Source organism: Ipomoea triloba, chromosome 6 (genome assembly GCF_003576645.1).
Source record: "Ipomoea triloba cultivar NCNSP0323 chromosome 6, ASM357664v1".
NCBI lineage: Eukaryota > Viridiplantae > Streptophyta > Magnoliopsida > Solanales > Convolvulaceae > Ipomoea > Ipomoea triloba.
The window spans coordinates 20,505,370-20,513,999 of NC_044921.1; the positions used below are offsets into that span (position 1 = coordinate 20,505,370).

The 8,630-nt window shown below is 31.6% G+C and overlaps 1 protein-coding gene across 2 annotated transcripts in view; it reads right to left on the reverse strand.

Moving 5' to 3' along the window:
- Positions 1-5,851: 5,851 nt before the first annotated feature.
- Positions 5,852-8,630, reverse strand: part of LOC116022394 (protein FLX-like 3) — a 9,624-nt gene continuing 6,845 nt past the window's right edge. Inside the window, exons 6-7 of one of the 2 annotated variants that reach the window (XR_004099176.1) lie at positions 6,779-6,878; positions 5,852-6,674 (exon numbers count right to left, since the gene is read on the reverse strand). The gene's annotated coding sequence lies outside the window, so the exon portion shown is untranslated. Of the gene's footprint in view, positions 6,879-8,630 lie in introns of both variants that reach the window. The other variant, XR_004099175.1, reaches the window with a different exon arrangement.

An 8,630-nucleotide genomic window follows, 5' to 3' on the forward strand; every position in this document is an offset into this window, starting at 1 on the left:
ATAGAAATAAGGTTCAGTCAGCAGTATAGCCCGACCCGTATTCAAGTAGTACGGTTAGTACCTTAATGATAATTGATAAGCTGATAAGAGAATACAACAGTTTTGTTTTTTTTCTTTTTAACCACATATTCTTCAATCAATTAGCAATTGCACACCTAATATTAAATTCTTTTCATGTAGGATAAGAGTTTACAGCAATCCTTATACAATGGAAAATGAAACCATGTTACATGTGTATGTGTTATTAAATTCTTTACTTTAAGGTTTGAATTTTGTACCTAAAACAAATTAGTTATTGTGTTTTATGTTATGAATTTATGTGTCTTGTGTTGTGAAATTTTGTGCCTATGAAGTACATACACAAATTTTGTACCTAAATCAGATTTGAAAAATAAGTAAATATATAACATGTGTATGTGTCTTGTGTTATGAAATTTAGTACCTTACCTGTATGAATTCTGTACCTTGTCGTTTTGATCTAGGTTCACAATGCTAAGTGGAACCTAGCCCATGATATAAATTGCCAATCATTATTTCATGGCCATGATCCATGCATTTGTGTGGATCATAAATAAAAAGTACGGATTATATTTTTAATAATATTAAAATTACATTATTTGTATACATAAAGTACATTAATTGAAAGTACGTGATTTTTTTTTATATATTATCAAATAATGTACATTCAACACACAAATAGTGTGCTTTTAGTAGCCAAAGGCCTTGTGGTCAAGCGGCATGAAGTGATTCTCCCAAGTGGGAGGTCATGTAACAGGGTCAATAGTGTTCAAAAAAAAATGTGCTTTTAGTAAAATGTATATTGCATTCATGGTCCACACAATAATTCACCATAAATTGCCACTTCATAGCATGGCAAAAGAAAATAAAAGAAGAATTAATATTACTTTTGGTCCATCGACTTTTGAATTTTATCAATTTTAGTTCACAACTTTAAATTTTTACAATTTTAGTGCCTAACTTTGTTATTTTTATCACTTTTGGTCCTTGATGAAATGTTACCAGATTTTATATTTTAAGGGCAAAATCATTATCCTAAAAAAATATCTTCAATATATAAACAAAATAAAAATTATATTAAAAGAAAAAGAAGAATTTGTCAATCGCTGATGCTATAAAACCTCATAGATCTATGTCTAGTTTCTATTTGTGTTCCCCCTTATTTGTACTGATCAAACACCTATAAATATAATTTTATAGTAATTTTGTTTAGATATTGAAAATCTTTATTTGGGATAATAATTTTGTCATTAAAATATAAAATCCGGCAACATTTCACCATCAATTTGGTTGGAAGAACCAAAACAAAATTACAAAGTTAGGCATCAAAATTGAAAAAATTTAAAGTTGTGCACCAAAAATGGTAAAACTCAAAAGTCAAGGGACCAAAAGTGATTTTAAAGATTCTTTCAAAAAAAAAAGTGATTTTAAAGAGAAAAATAAATTGAAGTAGAAAAAAAATTAAGGAGAAATAATAGATATGTGTTAGATGTATGTACCAACATGCACTTAATTCACGATTTAACTATTGCATTCATTGTTATGGAAAAATGCAGAATTAATGATAATATTGGGTTATGATTTAAAAATCAAAGGTCATGTGTTTGAGCCTCAGTGGAGGAGATATCGAAATTGACTCTTTGTGCTTCAACAGGTTGAGAAAAGTATAGATGAACAGATACTACAATGTAATAGGGTCAGTTGTATTCAAAAAAAAAAATTAAAAATCAAAATGATTATTCTAAAAAATGTGAAATTCTAATCTAAATATATAAAAACAAATTCTGATAAAAGAAAATTATTACTTTTCCTTCCTAAATTGCTACTTTGGATCGTAACCCGCAAAAATTTTGTGCAAGGGTTATTTGTAACCCTGAACAACAATAAAATATTGATACTAAATTATTAAGGTTGTGATCATTTGCAACCCAAAAAAGAAAAGGTGACAAATATGAAGCAGAAAAAAAATATAACAAAGAACAACAAAAATTTTTGTTTTAATTAGTTAGTCCAATCTATCTCAACGGGTGAAATAGGAACTATTTTACTACTGACGAGAATACAAAAATTTAAAACGGGGAAACGCCAGTCCTAAAATGAAGTGGTTCAAACTGACTCAATACGATTAATATTGGTATACTAGTATTTTCACCCGTGCGTTGCACGGAATGAATTTGTTATAATATTTTAAGAAATATTTGAATCGATATACAATTATATAAATTATAACATCGAATATGAGTATGAATAAGTGTATAAATGCAATTATAGTATGAGTCTTCCTTGCATGCAACAAATATCACAAAAATTCAGTGTTCTAAAATAAGTGTATAAATGCAATAAGTAGATAATTTACATTATTGCATCATATTCATTAATTTAATTACTTGTCGGTTAGTTATTGCAAGATCTTGAGGTACACTTATATTTTGATATTCAGTAAGTATAACTATATTAGAGAAAAATTTACATGGGAGTAATGGGATAATCAGTCAAGTAATTGTTGGTTGACCGTAGAGCGTTGTGTTGGAGGAAGAAGATGATATATAGTGAAGATTATATTGCCCTTCACTATATATCATCTTCTTCCTTCAACACGTTGATATTCTCTGCACAAATAACTGTTGGAAAAAAATTAGCATAAAATGACATTTTACTGGCAATATTGTGGTACAAATATATGTGGGGTCCACTTTCGATTTGGGTCGGGTCAAAGTGGATTCGTGTTCTTCGTAGTTAGACGAAAAGATTGATATATTGTACGCTCAAAACTGATAATGGGTGAATGAGAAATTGGTTCTCAAAGTTGACCCATTTGAATTAGAAAAATATAGAGAAAAACCTTTCAAAGTAACTTTTGTCCCACATTGGTTTGAGAAGTGGTTTGCACCACTACTTATACAAGAGTTTTTNTCTCAAAGTTGACCCATTTGAATTAGAAAAATATAGAGAAAAACCTTTCAAAGTAACTTTTGTCCCACATTGGTTTGAGAAGTGGTTTGCACCACTACTTATACAAGAGTTTTTTTAAGGCTTATTGAATTGTATAGCATAGAGGCTCTCTCTCGCACGCAAGGGGGGGGGGGGTGCAAATGAAATCCCAAAATGAACTTAAAAAGGCTTGACTCGTGTGTCGACACCTGCATGCACGAATGCCGTTCAGAAAATTGGTTGGCCTTGCGGGTTGAATTATGCCAAATTTTCATATTTTTTACAATATTACGCAAACCATACCATAATACTATCGGTCTGTTTTGGGCGGGAAGTTAAAACTGCGGATATTGTTTTTATTAATAGTATAGATCGCATTGCAGAGAAATATATATACTGAATTACTACCATTAGTAATTCTAGTCTAGAATTGTATTACGAATAGGAATGTAGGAAATAATATATTTTATTAGGAATTCTATTTTAATTTACAATTGTATTAGGGATAGGAATTGTATTACCATATTTTACAATATTACGCTAACCATAATATTATAGGTCTGTTTTGGGCGGGAAGTTAAAACTGCGGATATTGTTTTTATTAATAGTATAGATCGCATTGCAGAGAAATATATATACTGAATTACTACCATTAGTAATTCTAGTCTAGAATTGTATTACGAATAGGAATGTAGGAAATAATATATTTTATTAGGAATTCTATTTTAATTTACAATTGTATTAGGGATAGGAATTGTATTACCATATTTTACAATATTACGCACACCAAAATATTATAGGTCTGTTTTGGGCGGGAAGTTAAAACTGGGGATATTGTTTTTATTAATAGTATAGATTGCATTGCAGAGAAATATATATACTGAATTATTACCATTAGTAATTCTAGTCTAGAATTGTATTACGAATAGGAACGTAGGGAAGAATATATTTTATTAGGAATTCTATTTTAATTTACAATTGTATTAGGGATAGGAATTGTATTACCATATTTTACAATATTACGCAAACCATAATATTATAGATCTGTTTTGGGCGGTAAGTTAAAATTGAGGATATTATTTTTATTAATAGTATAGATTGCATTGCAGAGAAATATATATATTGAATTACTACCATTAGTAATTCTAGTCTAGAATTGTATTACGAATAAACGTAGGGAAGAATATATTTTATTAGAAATTCTATTTTAATTACAATTGTATTACGGATAGGAATTGTATTACCATATTTTACAATATTACGCAAACNTGCATGCAACAAATATCACAAAAATTCAGTGTTCTAAAATAAGTGTATAAATGCAATAAGTAGATAATTTACATTATTGCATCATATTCATTAATTTAATTACTTGTCGGTTAGTTATTGCAAGATCTTGAGGTACACTTATATTTTGATATTCAGTAAGTATAACTATATTAGAGAAAAATTTACATGGGAGTAATGGGATAATCAGTTGAGTAATTGTTGGTTGACCGTAGAGCGTTGTGTTGGAGGAAGAAGATGATATATAGTGAAGATGATATTGCCCTTCACTATATATCATCTTCTTCCTTCAACACGTTGATATTCTCTGGACAAATAACTGTTGGAAAAAAATTAGCATAAAATGGCATTTTACTGGCAATATTGTGGTACAAATATATGTGGGGTCCACTTTCGATTTGGGTCGGGTCAAAGTGGATTCGTGTTCTTCGTAGTTAGACGAAAAGATTGATATATTGTACGCTCAAAACTGATAATGGGTGAATGAGAAATTGGTTCTCAAAGTTGACCCATTTGAGTTAGAAAAATATAGAGAAAAACCTTTCAAGTAACTTTTGTCCCACATTGGTTTGAGAAGTGGTTTGCACCACTACTTATACAAGAGTTTTTCTAAGGCTTATTGAATTGTATAGCATAGAGGCTCTCTCTCGCACGCAAGGGGGGAGGGGGTGCAAATGAAATCCCAAAATGAACTTAAAAAGGCTTGACTCGTGCGCCGACACCTGCATGCACGAATGTCGTTCAGAAAATTGGTTGGCCTTGCGGGTTGAATTATGCCAAATTTTCATATTTTTTACAATATTACGCAAACCATACCATAATACTATCGGTCTGTTTTGGGCGGGAAGTTAAAACTGAGGATATTGTTTTTATTAATAGTATAGATTGCATTGCAGAGAAATATATATACTGAATTACTACCATTAGTAATTCTAGTCTAGAATTGTATTACGAATAGGAACGTAGGGAAGAATATATTTTATTAGGAATTCTATTTTAATTTACAATTGTATTAGGGATAGGAATTGTATTACCATATTTTACAATATTACGCAAACCATAATATTATAGATCTGTTTTGGGCGAGAAGTTAAAACTGAGGATATTGTTTTTATTAATAGTATAGATTGCATTTCAGAGAAATATTAATAGTATAGATTGCATTTCAGAGAAATATATATACTGAATTATTACCATTAGTAATTCTAGTCTAGAATTGTATTACGAATATGAACATAGGGAAAAATATATTTTATCTGTTTTAATTTACAATTGTATTAGGGATATGAATTGTATTACTACCTCCGTCCCATTTTGGATGTCTGATTCGTTTAACGAAGCTTAACTGTAGTTCTTTTTAATCCAATTTTTCATAATATTAAGTTTAGCATTAATATATAAAATTTATATATTTAGAAACTACATTAAAAGTACTATTAAACACAAAAAATTAAATTTAAAAATAATAAAAACTTACAAAAGAAAATAAGCAATGAAGAAGGAGTTGGTTTGACCAATGAATAGTAAATAGGACAGGTAAAATGGGACAGAGGGAGTACCATATTTTACAATATTACGCAAACCATAATATTATAGGTCTGGTTTGGGCGGGAAGTTAAAACTGATGATATTGTTTTTATTAATAGTATAGATTGGTATTTATTTAGCTCAAGAGGAGTTAAAACCAAGCTCAAGTGTTGCTATAGGGAAGGGGATCACGTATTTATTTAGTTGAATTAATACCAATTTTGATCCTCCCAAGTATTGAGAAATATGCCACTTTTGTAAATCACCTTTCAAATCGAACATTTCTAATCCTTCAAGTTTTTATTTTCTGCCACTTTTGATCCTCAACTGAATTACCGCCTTTAGCTGTTTAATCTAAGGGCATTTCAGTCTTTTCAATTGCTTCATCCCTAAAACCGCAGCCATCTCCTCACAGTTGGCCCTGGAACCAAAACTCCAAAAGAAACTGATAAATGTCTGTCTGTGGTATAGCTGCACAGTACTAAGCCATCTCTCTCACATCCTTGTCGAGTTGACACTGGATCAAACGTGTGGACTGCAAAACATCCACACCAGAGATGATAACTGAAAACCACACTCTGATCAGATCAAACATTTCAAGAGCAAGTCTCGTCAATTTGCATGATCAACCACTTGATCTTTCTGAAGCACTTGAATTGGTGGCTACTTCTCTCATGGAACTCTGCACTTCTCTGAGTTAAACTAAATTGCTCTAACTTCCTGATGCGGTAAGTTCTTGCCTAACCAAACCAAACCACAATGCTATATGTAGGGGCAAAATCAGAACCTCAACAAGGATGACTTACAAAAGTGTTGACAAAACTTCTCAAGGGTGCGTGACTGCATAATTTGAACAAAATGCTTCTAACGAGAGTGCTTGTTACTAATAATCAATTGACCCAACCTTCAACCTGAAAAATGCCCAGAACCCTCTCAATCCATTTATTTCTGTCACATTCGAAACATGATTTCCAACTGCAGCCCAAGATTTCAAAAGAGCCACCTCAAAAAATACCTTATCAGCTTTTGTAATCTCCAACTTCACCTCAAGAATCTCCTGAGACATTTTAAAATTAAGTTGGTTCAATCAGGTAAGCCAGCCAATTCTGCTAGATCTGCACAAAGGATTAGGAAAATACTATTAGAGAAAGAGAAGAATGATGCAATTATGATAATTAACAAAACACCCACAAAAATTATACTGATTAGGAAACTAACATGATAATACAGGACATAAGAAGTCACAACTCCAAACAAGAAATAAACATACTGCAGCCATGATTGAACCACCTATTATATCAGTAGACTAAAATGAAGAGCCTCAGTGACTCGTAACTTACAAGCCATGCCAAGAATATATGCTATAGCAACTCCAGCACCCCAGTCACATACCCGCTAGGCATAAATTATTACCTTCTTCTAACTTTTGCTCTCTGTCATTAACAAAATTGTTAAGCTTAACAAAGACCTGAAATTCACTTGTCTTCTAAAGATCAAAACCCCTCCAAAATAACATCATTCATTTAAGCTGGACAGTCCAGGGTTAGGGTAGTATCTCCAACATCATATGTCTATGAAGGTACTCAACCTCTATGATGATAAAGGAATCTTACAATGATAGAAAACTTTTGAAGCAAAATGTAGACATTTGAACTCCCTCCAAAGAATTAGTGCGGCCTACCCAATTCAAATCACATATCAATGACCACAGATAGAACTCTAAGTTTATAAGTCTAAATCCTTTGGTATAAGAAAAGCATTCTTTGGTAATCAAACTGTTCTAATGTGACCAATAAATAGCACACCTTCAAACCCGACAGAAAAATAAATGAGCTCACTCCCAAGAGAGTACTACCAGAAATACTAAGCATGAAGCAAAACTAAGTCCAGCCAGTCTCGTAGTCAACATAAATAAGGAAATGAGAAGTTAAGTGTCCATTACCAACTCAATTCTCAGTTGAAAGCCCAGTCAGTCAAAAAGAAAAAAAATGGCATTCAGTGGCCAAGATATATTCATATTCCTTGGAGACCAGTTACAATATACTCAACTCTATTGAGCAATTATCACTATTCACTGTGTAGCTGGATACACATCATGGATTCTATTTCTAATAAGCACTAAGCCTGTCATGAGCCCTTGAGTTAGCACATCTTTCTTAATAACTTTGATCCAAGTAAATTTCCGTCCACAACTTCAACTCTTTCTCTAAGGTGATGTGTAATAGGCACAACTAACCAACCATAACATCCAATTGCTAATCATCTGCATATCTTTCTGTCACTTGATATAGGTCAAGCAACTATAATTCAGGTATGAAGAAAATTTCTGAGAACAGCCTAACAATCCCACACTCCCAGCAGAAATTCTGGATTTAATACCAAATAAAGGACAAAAATTATCTCTAATAGAAGGATGTATTCCAAAATCTAAGTCACTGGAAATTGAAGCTATAATACCAGCAAAAGTCCAAGAAATCCCTACAACTATGATATCTATCCAATGGAAATGGAACTATGAAAAAACCTGTCTGTACCTCCTTGCCCCAACAAATACAACTACAAAAGTTCAATCAGCGAACCACGGAATATCCACACAGGAATAAAAACGCAAGACAGAAAAATGGTATCATTAGAGGATGATGCAAGGTATAAGATTTTCCATTGCATACAGCTCTGATAGTGAACTAGAATCCAAGCAGAAAATACTTCACCACCCATGTAAGCATATCAAGGAAGAATCATGGAGAAGGTAGCAAAGATCGAAAACTAAATATATACCTACCCTTATATGAATGTACGTGAAAAAAAAAAAAAAAAAAAAAAAAAAAAAAAAAAAAAAAAAAAAAAAAAAAAAAAAAAAAAAAAAA